This window comes from Nipponia nippon, unplaced genomic scaffold (genome assembly GCF_047370975.1).
Source record: "Nipponia nippon isolate SJK-2023a ecotype South Korea unplaced genomic scaffold, ASM4737097v1 scaffold_6, whole genome shotgun sequence".
Lineage (NCBI taxonomy): Eukaryota > Metazoa > Chordata > Aves > Pelecaniformes > Threskiornithidae > Nipponia > Nipponia nippon.
This window is the reverse complement of record NW_028262380.1, coordinates 13,288,294-13,302,608: the sequence shown is the minus strand read 5'-3', so window position 1 is coordinate 13,302,608 and position 14,315 is coordinate 13,288,294.

Here is a 14,315-nt window from a genome sequence, read left to right as displayed (position 1 = left end):
TTTGCCCAGGCTTATGCTGTCCCTTCTCCTTTTTGCCCTTTTACCTTCTGCTCTGCACTTTCCATCACCATGTCTGCTATGTTTGGAGTGGAAGAGCCTCTTTACCACACTGCTTCCATCTCTGCTTACTCACTCGTTCTCGGGTTTTGCTAAAGCTATCCTTGCGTAAGTTCTCATCAAGAGTTGTGATCAAGACTACCTTCACCTTTTTGATATTAAACATTGCTTCAACAGCACTGTGTTCATTTCTAGAGATGGTGTGATTGGTATCTGCTGCTCTTGTTCATGATACTAGTGGTGGTTGATAATTATGCTTGTGCTATGGTAAAGCATTAAGGTGGAGAATCCCTGCCCCCCTGTGGCTTCTCTCTTAATTTATCTTTATTACTGAACAAAGCAGATGCTTCCATTTCAAATTGCTTATAGCTTTTTTATGACTAGTGCTGTCTGTAGTTTATTAGACCACCTTTTTCTGCTTGCTTAATTGGTATTTTAAGTCTATTTTTAAAATGATATTTCTATTGTGTCTTTTAAATATGTGTTTATTACTTTTCTGTGACTCCCCAAGTGCCTTGGCTAGCAAAGTCTTAATAAATAAAATTACTGTCAAGTTATAGCTATAAAAATCCACTCCCTCCTTGGAATGGGGTGTGCAAGTTTGGAGAAGCTGAGGGAAATGAGAAGTATAGTTATCTTGGAGTTATTTTAAGTGAAATGGAATAAATACATAATATTTGTTAAATTATTTTGCAGTTATAAACTGTTAATGTGTTGATCTTCCTAATTCTACATTATGCATGTAAACCAAAGGGTATATCTGTACCATTATTACAATGATGTTTGTGGACAGATCCATTCAGGCTAACTTTGTAGAAGCTGAATGCTGACAGTAGTCTGGAAGAACGAAAGAATTCTGTATGTGCTTGAAAACCTGCTTGAGTGTCACAGTACATTGTCATGCTAATTAGCTCTGAGCTGGTTGTGCTTCTGGAAAGCAACTAGTATCTGAGGCAGCTTGTATCTCATACAGCTCTGTACCACTCTGCAGGCACATTAGCGACTGTCTACACATAGATTTGAGAGCTTTTCTGTTATTTGGAACAGAAGGAGCTGCTTTGGACTGCTGGTTGTTGTTTTCCAATAACAATTGTTAATACCTTAGTACAACACCAACTGCATAAAAGATGTACAAACAAGAAATTGAGGCTTCAGAGATAACTCTGAGAGCTGTAAAGCAGATGCTGTACTCTTCTGCCAGAAGACAGCATGACAAGACTCAGAGGATCTGTTCTCATGGTTCTCCATATTGCAAAGAACTGTGTTTCAGAGCCAGCTTTTCGGTAAACTCTAGCCAAACTACGTAGATCGTGTACGCAGTTGGCCAGCACAGCTATAAGCAAGGTCAAGCAAGAGCATAGCACAGGAAATATTTATCCATTAATGGCAATTTCCTTGTTACAGCTCATGGTTTGTAAGGAATCAGTTCCCCGTTGGGGGCAATTCTGAGGCAGCAAGCACATTTACCCAGCCTTTTACTTTTCAGGTATTACCTGCCTTTGTAAGGGCTCTGCAGATCACTAGGTAAGTGCAAAATCCTGATAAAGTTAGGTGATGACTTAAGACGCTCTCAGCTTTTCAGGCAGAGTCACTGAACAGGAGAGACAGGATACATTCATCTTCCTCTGTTTGCACCATGTGATGGGTTGACCCCGGCCAGCAACAAAGCACCACCAGCCACTCACTTATGTCCCCCCACAGGAGGAGTGGGGGAGAGAATTGGAAGGGCAGAAGCAAGAAAATCTCATGGGTCAAGATAAAGACAGTTTAATAAGTGAAGGAAAAAAATGAAAAAAAAAAAACAACCCACCAAGCGATGCAAAAGCAATCACACCTCTCACCAACAGACTGATGCCCAGCCAGCCTCTGAGCAAGGATTGCCTTGGAAAGACTTCTTTCCCAGTTTTATTGCTGGGCATGACACATGGCACGGAATAACCCTTTGGTCAGTTTGGGTCAGCTGTCCCAGCCATGTCTCCTCCCAGCCTCGTGTCTGCCCCCAGCCTCTTTGCTGGGGGGGCAGAGTGAAAACCAGAGAAGGCCTTGGTGCTTTGCAAGCACTGTTCGGCAATAGCTAAAACATCAGTGTGTTATCAACACTGTTTTAGTCATAAATCTAAAACACAGCATCACACAGGTTGCTGTGAAGAAAATGAACTCCATCCCAGCCAGACCCAGTACACACCATAATAGATAGACCTGACCCTACAGTGGGATAAACACTGTGTTAACTATAAAAACAACTTGACTGCGTTTGCATCTTCTCTTCTTACTTTCTTTAGTTAGGGTTAATGACATGTATCCAGTTAACATAGAGAAATACCAGTATCTTAAACTGGAAATAAATTTTATGAAAGCTATAAGCAAAAATTTTCAAATGGAATGGCTGAAATTGTGCATCTGATCTCTGTTTATGCACATAAATATTTTGGTCTTCAGACACGTACTTTACTTGCAGTTCCAGAAAATTTGTAGCAGTCTGATCACTCTAAGACTGCATTTTACAGGGGCTGTATATTCATCATTTTTTGCTTGCATTTCATGATATATTTTCATTGTATATTTAGGTGAAATTCTAGTTTAGATAAATCTGCAGCATAGATAAATATAAGCCTCTGGTTTAGAGAAACTTATTCCTGTAGAAACGTCTCTGTTTTCTTCTAGAAAAGTCTGTGCCCTGTGGCAAAATCTCACTCTGTTTAGGGACTTTCTGGAATGTCATTTCTAGCATTCCTCCATTTGTCCTGTAAGTGCTCCTACTTTATTTGAACTCCTGTTTTTATGTGAAATTTGTTACATTTCTTTCTGGAAGAGAAGACCACTTGGAGCAGCAAAGCTGAGATGACATGTAATGTGGGATGGAGGTGGTATTAGGCTGGGAACAGTAATACATTATTAAAACCAAGCAGTGTTTTGACCAACAAAGGGTCAAGGGATAAGTTGAGTGTCAGGCTTCATTTTGTTTGGCCAGTGATACCACTGTGGAACTTTTGTATCTGTCATTTGTCTGGCAGAAGAGTTCTCTGTTTTTTCCACTGTGTAAGGTACAAAGCAAGCAATTCAGGTGCTAAATCTGTGTAGTCCTGTTGCAGATACCTGACATACTCCACCTGGCCTCCAGCAGCTGTTCCAGACATTCACAAGCCTTAGTAAGTCTTGTTTTGTTTCCACCAGCCCCATGCTGATGTGTCATTTAAAATGTTTTTAGATACCTATTTTTAGGCACCTGAATCACTTCTCAAACATCAGTTCTAGCAAATACATCTACAAAAATCCTGTAAGCCACAGTTCTACACCTACTATATCAGCTATACCATTGCAGTTGGTGTACAAGCTCCTCTGTGCATGTCAAAAGAAGACCCTATCAAATATATTTAAGGCCCAGCAAGTTGCTCTCTATCTTGCAGTCAGTATGCAGCTTTCTATCACTGGGGCTTGCCCTCCTGTGCATCCCCTGTGTTTGTGTGTCTGCTTGGCTCTTGGCAAAATTATTTATGCCCTTTCCAGTCTGCCTTCCAGAATCTTCCTGAGGCCTTTGTTTGGCTCAGTGTTCTGGCCTTCAGTCTGTTTTCCCTGGCTCTACTCGCATCTGCTTCACCCAGTATTTCTCATGAGTGTTGCCAGTGGTTTACCCAGCTATTTCAGGAGATATCCTGTCTTTTGACTCGTGTTTTGTGCTCTCTCTTGTGAGCTGGCCGGAAATGTGAGGGTCACCGTAACCTTGATTTGAGTCATCTGAGTGCATCCCTATGTCTCATGAGACAGGCTTTTAAACCAAACCATTGGCCGAAGAAGGTTTCGGATGCTCCTTAAGAGCCTTCTTCTGTAGCTTTGGATAACTAGTTCCTTCTAAGTGAATAGGAAGAAAGGTCAAATGCTTGCGATGAGTGAAAAAGTAGTTGAACCTCAGGAAGGACTTCATAAACCTTAGTGAAAGTTGAATTTGCTATTTTCATAACCAGATCTTCAGCAAGATTTGTGATGATCCAAATGCTCATTGCTTATCCTTGATGTTTCTTGGGCTCTCTAACATCGGTGACAGAGATGAAATGCGTATATAGTACATACAGAAATACATGTAGTGGTCAGGTTAACATAGTGTCTGGATACTGCCATGTCTGTTTGCAGAGCTTATTGATGTGTATCACAGACTAAACTGAACACTTAAAATTTATTTCCTTGTTTAGAAAGCATGTAGTGCTAGTAATGGCATTACAAATATCTCTCTTCAGTCATGTCAAAGTTGGTGTATTTGTTCCTACTTGTTAAAAAAAGATAGTGTTGATTTATATGATGTAACCATGAATACTTACCTGGTGCTTGGACCATATTGAAAACAAACCCCATTGTACTGAACAAGAAATGCTGCCCCATATGCCACACAGAAGTGGCAGCCAGCATACAGCAGATTGGGAAGAACTTACATCATTATTTTTCTGAAGTTCTGAAGTGAAAAGAACATACCTGTGAAAATATTTAAGTAATATATTCTTCTTATACCGTACCTTGTGTTCTGTAAATGCCTCTGAAAATCAATAAAAACAAACTGTACCTAATGTATTCTGTGTTTTGCAAGGAGGGCAAGCCTTTTCCCCTGATTTAATAATGTTTGGAAAAAAGTCATTACACATAAAAATCCTATATTAAAAATAGTAATTCATGATGTTTTAGTATCTTTTCCCCCTAGTTAAAGAAGAGTAGGAAGTATAGGACTGATTGTTTTTTACTGCTATGAAAGTATTTCTATCTTTTGACAGTAACTGGCATCAAGAATAACAATAAAAAAAATATAAGCCATACTGAGTATTCCGCCACTGATGTTTTATGTCTACTCAGAGAAGGTAGGGTACAGACAATTGTTCAGCTGCAATAAAGTTTTCATTTTTATTGTGCAGAGCTAAATTTATCCTTGCTGTAATTTTTCTGAAATCAGCAGAGTTACTTCTGCGAGGCATGAGAGTGACCTGCTCTGATTGTATTGCTGTTCTAGGAGAGACTACACTGGAGCGGAGTTTCTTCCCTTCAGCTGAATACACACATACACATAAATTGTGTTTACTTCCACAACTGTTTGTATGGTTATAGCCAGCACAGATAGAAGAGCACTGTAACTTGAATCTGTGGCTTTCAGGTGGATGAGATAAGCTTTTGTCATTTCAGAGGAAGGATGCTGTTCCATATCACATACTTCATCTGAAATGCTTCACCACATACCTGATTAGGCAGAAGCCTTCTTTAGAAACAAATTGGGGTTAGTACTCATGAGATGTTCAAGCTTGATATTTTCTACAGAGTATCCAGAAATCAAGGACAGGGTGGGGGGGAAGGAGCTTTGATTTTTTTTTAATAAATACGTTTCTAGCATTGTATCAGAATATGTTGTGGTTATAAAAGAACCAAGTGGCACAAAAGAAAATAGGCTGATGGGAGTTTTTCCAAAGCTTCTATTTTAATGAAATAAATGTGTCAGAAAGGAATAGAGGAATATAAGGTTTACACAGAAGTAGGACCAAACTGAGATGTGACATCCAGTTTCTATTTTGAGATTATTAATTTTCTCCCTATTAGGCTGTACAGACCCAATTGAGCAAGTTCTCTGCAAACTGAAGATTCATAATTCACTCCCAACATTTCGTGTTCTGGTCTCCTTTGTATTGATGTGAAAATCTGGATTTTTAATAGAGCTGATTCATTTTTTTTTCCTCCCTTGGAAGTATCATGTGTCCAGAAATATATATGGTTCATTTCTGTGCCTGCTTATTTTTATTTATTTTTAATGGATTCTCTCACTCTCATCAGTAGCATATGTATGATACAGGTTGCCATGGTAAATATGAATTTTTTATTAACATCGTAAATATTAATTTAAAACATGAGAAGCTAGTAACTGAGATGTTAACACTGCTTTGGAGATTTTCCTGCTCCTGAGGTGACAGAAATTATATATGGAGTTAAAAATGTGAAAAGCAACATGTCTTGGGAAGGAGGTCCTGTGGTGATAGTACAGCAGCCTAAGGGCACAGAAGCGTAGGATATTTGGACTGTGAAGCAAAGACAATAGGAGGTCAGAGAGAACCTGCTGCAAGTTAATACTAGAGATGACATGGAACCAAGGTTCAAGTTTTAAACTCCTTCCTTACATTTCCAGACCATTTGTAGTCAGCTCTTTGCATCAGACTATGACCAATTGGCTCAGCTGAATCCAATATAAAAAAAGAGAGCGTGAAGAGACATGGTCAGCTTCAAGGCAGGGAGGGCACAGGGCTGGCCTCGCAAAGTTTCATTTACCTTACTTCTAACCGTGCTAAACAAGTAATTTTAGGCAGATTTTTGAAAACTCCCAGTTACCTAAATTTCACTGAGCTCAATGGGAGTTACCTGCCAGGAATTTCTTGAAAATTCACCTTTCCAGACGTATCATATCTCTAAAACTCATGTCCTTCAGCCTCTGTTAGATTGTTTGTGAAATGAGTCCAACAGAGTTTTCTTTCTTGGGACATGAGGAAACGGAAGTATTTTTGGTGGTAGTTTTGTCCAATGGACATTTTTTTCTGCATAACCTGTGCTTCCGGATGAATTTCTATTCAACCATGAAGTCCCTGGTGTTATGACTGAGTGTTAATTTTTCACTGTGGATTCACTTTTGGAGGAGAAAGTTATGACGTTGTTGTCTTGCCCTAGGACTTTGACTCGTATTTGATGCTGTCACTGAAGAGTGATTTTAGAAGAAGCTACATGATGAGAGGTACTATCTTTCAGCTGATATGTTAAATTGAGGTCGCTTCTGTCAATGGCCCTCTTAAAAATCACCTCTGTGTCTTGTCAGACATTCCATTTCCCAGTGAAATTAATTCTAAAAATCAAGGACTGTGTCTGAGATATTATGAAGCCCATAATGGCGGCTCTGTTTGCCCTGTCTTCATTGCACTACTGGTATTTCACTTACTATTTTTGTCAGGGCTTATATTATAAAACTCAATTTTACTCTGTTCTATATCACAAAGCAGCATATGTCACGCGAACTCCACTGAGCAGAGTAAGATTACTACATGAAATCTCATATCATCTTGTGATATATATACACACAAGATTACTCAGAAAATAACTTGTCACCACTGTAGACACTTCATGGTTGCTGGAGAAAATGCTCCATACTGAAGGTCACATGTATATATACACTGATTTAACAGCTCTATTCACCCTTTGCTAGAACAGTGCTGCTAGCAGAATGACAGGAGACTAGTAAAGCTTCATACTTTCAAGGAAAGCTTTCTGATCCCTTCTGTTTAAAGAACCAAAGTTCCTTATATTAAAAGGAAACAAAACTTTGTAACTACATTATTTTGTGAAAATAAAAGCACTCTCAACTGCGTTTCACCTTGGACACTATTAAGACTCCAAATGTGTCACAAATGTTGCCATATAGCACACCATAGTGATTGCAGCATTAGACCTGACACTTTCAGATTGTTAATTCCTTGGTTTAGAATCATGTTGGAGATTTCTTTTTTTAATACAGATAAACAGTTCACATAGTTCAGTGTCTCTGGTTCCTTCAGCTGAGAGGCTAAAAAGCGTAATTCTCTCAGATTCTTTGTAGACTGAAATCTTATAACGCGTTCACAAGAACAGGACTTAGGAAAGCTGATTTTGGGTGCATGACTCTCCTCCATACTCCTGCTCACTGTACTGTATGCTTTTCTGTTTGATGCATTTCAGTAGTGATTTCAAAGGTAAGAAAAACTGCTTCCTTTCTGCTACTCTCATGAAAAGCCACTTAGATTTTGCTGATTTGTAACCTATTGAAATATAACCTTTACTATTAGTGTCCTGTGCCTTTGAGGTGGCTCCCAAAAGTCCAGGTTTTTCTGTTGGTTCTGTGCATGCCCAACTGAGATGGTTAGTTTTGCAGATTCACCTTTTATGTGTTCTGACTTACTGTGCATCTGGAATTAAAGTTTGTTTTGGTTATGTGACGCTGCTTGATTTCTTGTCTTAAAATGTTTCACAAAACCAGTACGGTTCTTTTATTTCTGTGGGATGTATTTGATAAGAATCGACAACGTTTCACATTTTTCTTTTGTCAGTACACAAAAATTATGTCCTAAGTGACTTGACTTCTAACAGACCCACGTTCAGTTTTTCACAAGGTTCTGATCTGGCTTTGTGTTAATTGATTTCTTTAATGGTTCCAGCGATATCTTGCGACAGAAGAATGTTAAATGCGACTCAGTAGTGTTGTGCTCTTTGTAGTCCACAAATCAATAAATGAACTTAAAAACCTAAACCTCTAAAAACATTAATTATAGATATAGGCAGAGGTCACTCTCTCTGTCAAATTCCTCTCCCTATCCTATTTCTGAATAAAGAAATTATAAAGCTGCATGCAGTTTGCGAAGTCTAGTGACAATATTTATTTTTACATATAAATTAGACTGTAAGGGTTCCATTTTGGAAATGGAATGGAAAAATTGCAGTGAGCAGAATTCCCTATCCGCTTAATAAAAATGGAGGTCTCTCCGAGCGTATTACGTAACAACAGCGACAACAAATCCAGAAACATTATTGTGCGCACTGTCAGTATCTCCGTGTGGGATTACTTCTTGATTGTAAAATGGCAGCAGAGTCTCTCAGCACTTTTAGAGTAACCAAGCTGGGACCTAAATTGGTATTCTACCACTTTCATTTAAATTCTAGCAATTATATAAAATAAATAGATAGACACCTTTTGATATTTTTTGAAGCCCTGAATGTTGAATTAAAATGTGGAACTTCCTAATTATGCCAAATGCTGTCATGAAGAGTTCACTTGAAAGCAATTCAGACATTACAGAGAAGGGTATGGCTTAGTCAGCTTATTATTTCTTTCACTTAACTTGAGTTCTAATGTGAAATTGCTTTAATAGCTTTGTTGCCATTTTAAATGTTTTATGGGCTTTCCTTCTCCACAGAAATTTTAGTCACCGTATTTAATTTAGGAATCTTTCCTTAATGAAATTAGTATTTATAAAAGTTGGCAACCTTGTAGGCAAAATTCGGTGTTTATTCTCAGGACAGATATAGCATAGACAAGAAGAATGTAGTGCTATTGCTGGATAGGCATGGTCATCTGGATCAAGCTGCACCAATTAAAGTCATCACCACAGCCCCTGGAAATGGCAGCACTGTGTCCTGTGCTCTGTATTGTGCAGGTGATCTCAAACCATGTCCTGGCAAAGGCAACTGAGATGGCCAGCTTTGCACTGAAGGAAAGGAGAAGCATTTACTTGTTTCTTCTACTAGCAAAGGTTTGGGGCACTAGCCTATGACAAGGGCTAGTAACAAGTCACTGTAAATTATTGATACCTGTCCTGGCATGCTTCCTTGCAACATGAATGTGAATCATGACCTGAACGTCCATTTCACTTGTTCAAAGCTAATTCAGTCTTATTTTGGAATAGAAAAACAACTTCTAGCATTACAAATGTGCTCATTTTTTTCTGTAAGTTTGCAGTATGGGTTGTGATGCAGGTTGTCTATACCAGTGTAATGTGAATGCAAAACACTTCTATTGTGCATTAATAACACTGAACACTTCTGCCTTATTTTAAATTGCTGAAAATTACGCCGAGCTACAGACTATGGGGCTTTGGGGTCTTTCCACAGTAGGTAGAGGGATTTGTGCTAACTAACGTGAAAAACCTAATGGTTATATGATATGTATACAGCCTGTTTCTCTATAGCAGACATAATTTTGTTTGTTTTTAAGGTAGCATTTGCAAGTAATTATCATCATGTTTTTTGAAATGTTAAATTCTGCAAAGGAACTGGTTTACGTGCTTTTTCAATTTTGGTTTGACTTAAAAGGGCACTATTGAACCAGTATTTGAATCAGTGCTAGAGTCTGTATAGATGCTGATGAAATGTGGGTAGACCTGCTATCCAGAAGGTGGGTAAAGGGACGGATATACTCTTAAGCTAGAGGTTAGCATACCTCATGCAGAATATCAGATTGGTAAATGTGCAATATGGTGCAAAATCAGCCAGTGTAGCTCCAGCCATGACTCGCATGGTTTAAGGTGAGCTTTGACCTTGCCCTGAAGAAATGAGGAGGACTTACATATTCTGGCTTGTTGGCTCTGATGCAAGGGGAATGACTCCAGCTGAGAGATGGCAACACGCAGCTTTAGGGCAGTTACACTGCCCAAGGCAGTGTTAGGGCAGTAACTGCTCCAGACAGCTGCTAAAATCTAGTTTGTATTTGTTAGTTTTGTACCATAAAAATGTAGATAGAAACTCTCATAAACTCAAAGAAACAGACACAAACTACACAGGTGTAAGTCAGATTATATGTAAAGCAAGAATATCATAATATTCACATGTAATACTTCAAAATATCATTCATGAAACCCATGCAAGTCACAGAGAGATTTGGGGGGCAAAAAGGGTACTACATTACAAAAATTACTAAGCCCCGCTGTCTAAATCAGCTCAGGCATGGGAAAGAATAAATGTCATGAAAAGTCAATAAGACTTGGCTCCTGGGTAACCCCTGTTATTTTAAATGTCATGCTCTGTACTAAATAGTGACTCATTTTGTAGATGTTAGTGAATCTTCTTGGGAAATGATCTAGATTAAACTAATGCCTGTGAAAGGAGCAGTCACTCCCTGGCCATCCATTTCTGATTTTTTGATTCTTTAAATATTGATACCCCTGCAAGGGGTCTGAGAGAAAAAATGGCTCATAAAGTAAAGGTGACCTGAGTGCCTGGTAAAGATCTATGGCAAATAAACCAAAGGTGTCAAATGCTGTATGAATTCTGAGACAGGAATGTTACGTACAAAGGCAGACACGCTTGCAGCTCTTAAGTGTAGTTTGGGTCTGAAAGAGGGTTTCATATATACTTAGCATTTTCCAGGAACTATTTCACTGAAGTTGTGTTTATGCTAAAATAAACATCTTTAATTTATTGAGCTGAATACTATAGTGTTTTCCAGTTTTTCCTCTCTCTAAACTCTGCTTAAGTGTCCTCAAAGTAACACAGATGGTTTTGATTGTCAAATACTTAGTTGCTAGCTTTGAATTCCAGGTTGTTTTCTACAGGAAAGTTGTTTTTCTGGTTCTGTCAGAACAAACAACATGAGGTTGTGTATGTGCTGGTCTCTACTCTTCCTTCATCTTAGTCTTGTACTCAGTGCAATCAATGGCTCAGTCTAACACAAACTGAAAGCAGTAGGAGGTATTCTGTTGATTAATAGGAGCTGGAGTTCTCAAAGAAAAAGAAAATAATCCTCTGAAATCAGAATCTGGCATCCAGTTTCCTTTCTACAATTTTAAGTATCGTTCCTGACTTTTTTGTGAACATGAGAGAGATTTTAGAGAACCATCTTTAAGTCTACAAAAGGAGTTGAAGAAGCAGAAATATTTTGTCTTGTTTCTGTTCTAACCAGATACATCCTTGCTTATAGTGTTCTCCTGTATGACACCATAGAGAGATCTGGCAGTTAATAACTCTGTTGCGAAAGCTGTGTACTTTGGCTGTAAATAGCATTCCACATGGAAAATTGGCACAGCAGGTGTCAGCTCAGGATACTCAGAATTCTTCCTCCCTCTGCTACCGAAACAGGCACAGGAAACATTATAAGGATTTTGTGGTTTCATGTTCCACTGTGCTGTTTTTCATTCTCGTTACTCCTATTTTACCTCCCATCCAGCCTTCCACAAGTTTCTTAAATGAATGAGGTTCTACAACAATGCAAGGAGGAGGACTATGTGAACTGCAGGCTTGGTAGCGTCACCTCAGTCCCTGAAGAGATTGTGGAGCAAATCATGTTGGAAGCTACTTCCCAGACATTTGAAGAGTGAGAACAGCATAGATTTACCAGGACAAATGATGTCTGACCAATTCATTACAGTCAAGAATGAAATGAGTGCTCTGTGGTTGAAGGAATATCTGTGGATGTTGTTTACTTTGACAAGGCTTCTGACATGGTCTCCCATACCATCTTTGTAGCTAAATTGGTGAGACATGGATTGGGTAGTGGATGAAAAATTGGACTGTTGGCTCAAAGAGGAGTGATCAATAGTTTGGAATAAAACTGGCAGGCAACTACAAGTGATCTTCCTAAGCAATCAGTACTGTTGATCATCTTCATCAGTGTGAAGGAGCAACATGCACCCTCAGCAAGTTCATGAATGATGCCAAGTTGTGTGTGTGGGAGGGGAGCAGTTGATATGCTAGATTGGAGCAGAGCTTTCATACAGAGGGACCTCAACAAGTGGGAGGAATGGGCTGGTAGAAGCCTCATAATGTTCACAATGCAAACGCACTGTTCTGCCAAGACAGATTAGTACAGGCTGGGGGCCAACTGGCTACAAAGCAGCTCTGCAGAAAGACCTGGGGGGGTCCTGGTGGGCAACAAGGTGATCATGAGTCAGGAGGAACACCCTCAGAGCAATGAAAGCCAATTGCATACTGGGCTGCCTTGTCAAGACTGTAGCCAGCAAGTCAAGTGGTTATTCCCCTCTATTCATTACTTACAAGACCGCATGTAGAGAAGTGTGTTCGGTTTTGACCTCCTGTGCAAGACAGAGATGAATAAACTGGAACAAGTCCAGCAGGTAGTGAGTAAGATGGTTAGGGAGCTGCAGCACAGGAAAATTAAGGAAAATTAAGGCAGTGCAAGGAAAAGTTGAGAGCACCGTGCTTGTTTACCCTGGACAAGTTAAGGCTAAGGGATGATCTAACTGCAGTCTTCCACTACCTCAAGGAGGGATATAGAGAGAATGGAACCAGAACTGCACAGCAAAAGGGCAAGATGCAATGGATACAAGTTGCTACATAGAAAATTCAAAGGCATTAGGAAAATTTCTTAGATATAAGGTAGTTTTATTTCACAGGGAGGGTGCTTAAGTACCGGAACAGGTTGCCCAGAGAGGTGGTGGAGTCTCTGTCCTTGCAGATACTGTAACTTGTTAAGTCCCTGAGCAACTGATTTCACTTTGGAAGTCACCATGTTTTGAGAAGGAGGTTGGGCTTGTCATTCTTCAGAAGTATTTTCCAACCTTAACTATTCTATAATTATCCCATTCTATAATAAGTCTTCACCTCTGGACATGACATCCTTCTGAAATGTAGGAGAGATGTAGCGAGGAGATGGGAAAGAAGCGTGAGGTTTGGAAGTTATTCTGTGGGCTTCTGTAGAAGATTTTTTAGATCTTAGGTTAGTCCTTGAGTCAGCTCTCCTCCTGATTTCCATGGGTGTATTGATCCTTAGAAGTATCGCAGAGCTGTGTTAATGCCTGAGTAGCAGCATGGTCCAGCGTACGGGACACAAGACTGCCACTCTGAGCTAGCTTCTGGGCTGAGTTGATAATGTACAAGTCACTAGTTTGTTTTCCCCTCCCATTCCTTCCCTATTTAGACTACAAACTTTTTGGATCGCGAAGTGAATTTTTACTAGCTGTTTAGCATACAGCACGCCGGGACCTCATATTGAGTAGCTCTGTAAGTGCTATTTTTTGTAAAACATCATCTGAGGTGAACAATGCTGTAAAAATGCAGTGTGTTAAACCTGGAATTTCCCTCAGACTACATTTGTTGTGTAACATTGAGAGAAAATGAAAGTCCTCAATGCTGTATTGCTCCCAGTAAGAGACTTGAAATGGAATTCCATTATGAATGGAAATGTTAGCAACAATCACTGGAGACGGGAATTGAATTAGAGTAATCTGGGAGGAGAGAGGCTGAAGAGTCTTGTTACTGTTAATGGGGCAAGAAGAGGGAGAAGAATCTGTATTTGCTTGTAAGACTCTGCTTGTCCCCTGGCTCCCTTCCCTTCTCCCAAAATAAAGCACAGGGGTTTATTTGGGGCTGAAATCCTTATGTGACTTGGTGGAAAGCTTTGTGTTGATTCTGTAGCGTTAATTCCTGCAGCAGGGTACAGTGAACCCTTGACTTCCAATTAATGTTGATGTAAAGTGCTCACAGGATTTATGAGCCAGAATTAAGAAAAATAACTGATGTGGACTGCTGCCATAGGCTCTTGAGATTCTCTTGTAGCCAACTTTGCTGCCACTAGAATTGTTTTTGGCAAATACTGCAGCTTCCTTTCTTCCCTTTTCCAAAATGGAAGGAAATGTCTGATCATGCTGTGTGCACGTGTTCCCCGCAGCTTCTTACCAAGACAGCTGGGACAACTGTTGAAGAGTTCAGAGGCCCAGCAAATCGTTCTCATTGCATTGCCACCCATGGGGCAATAGAAGAGCAACGATAAA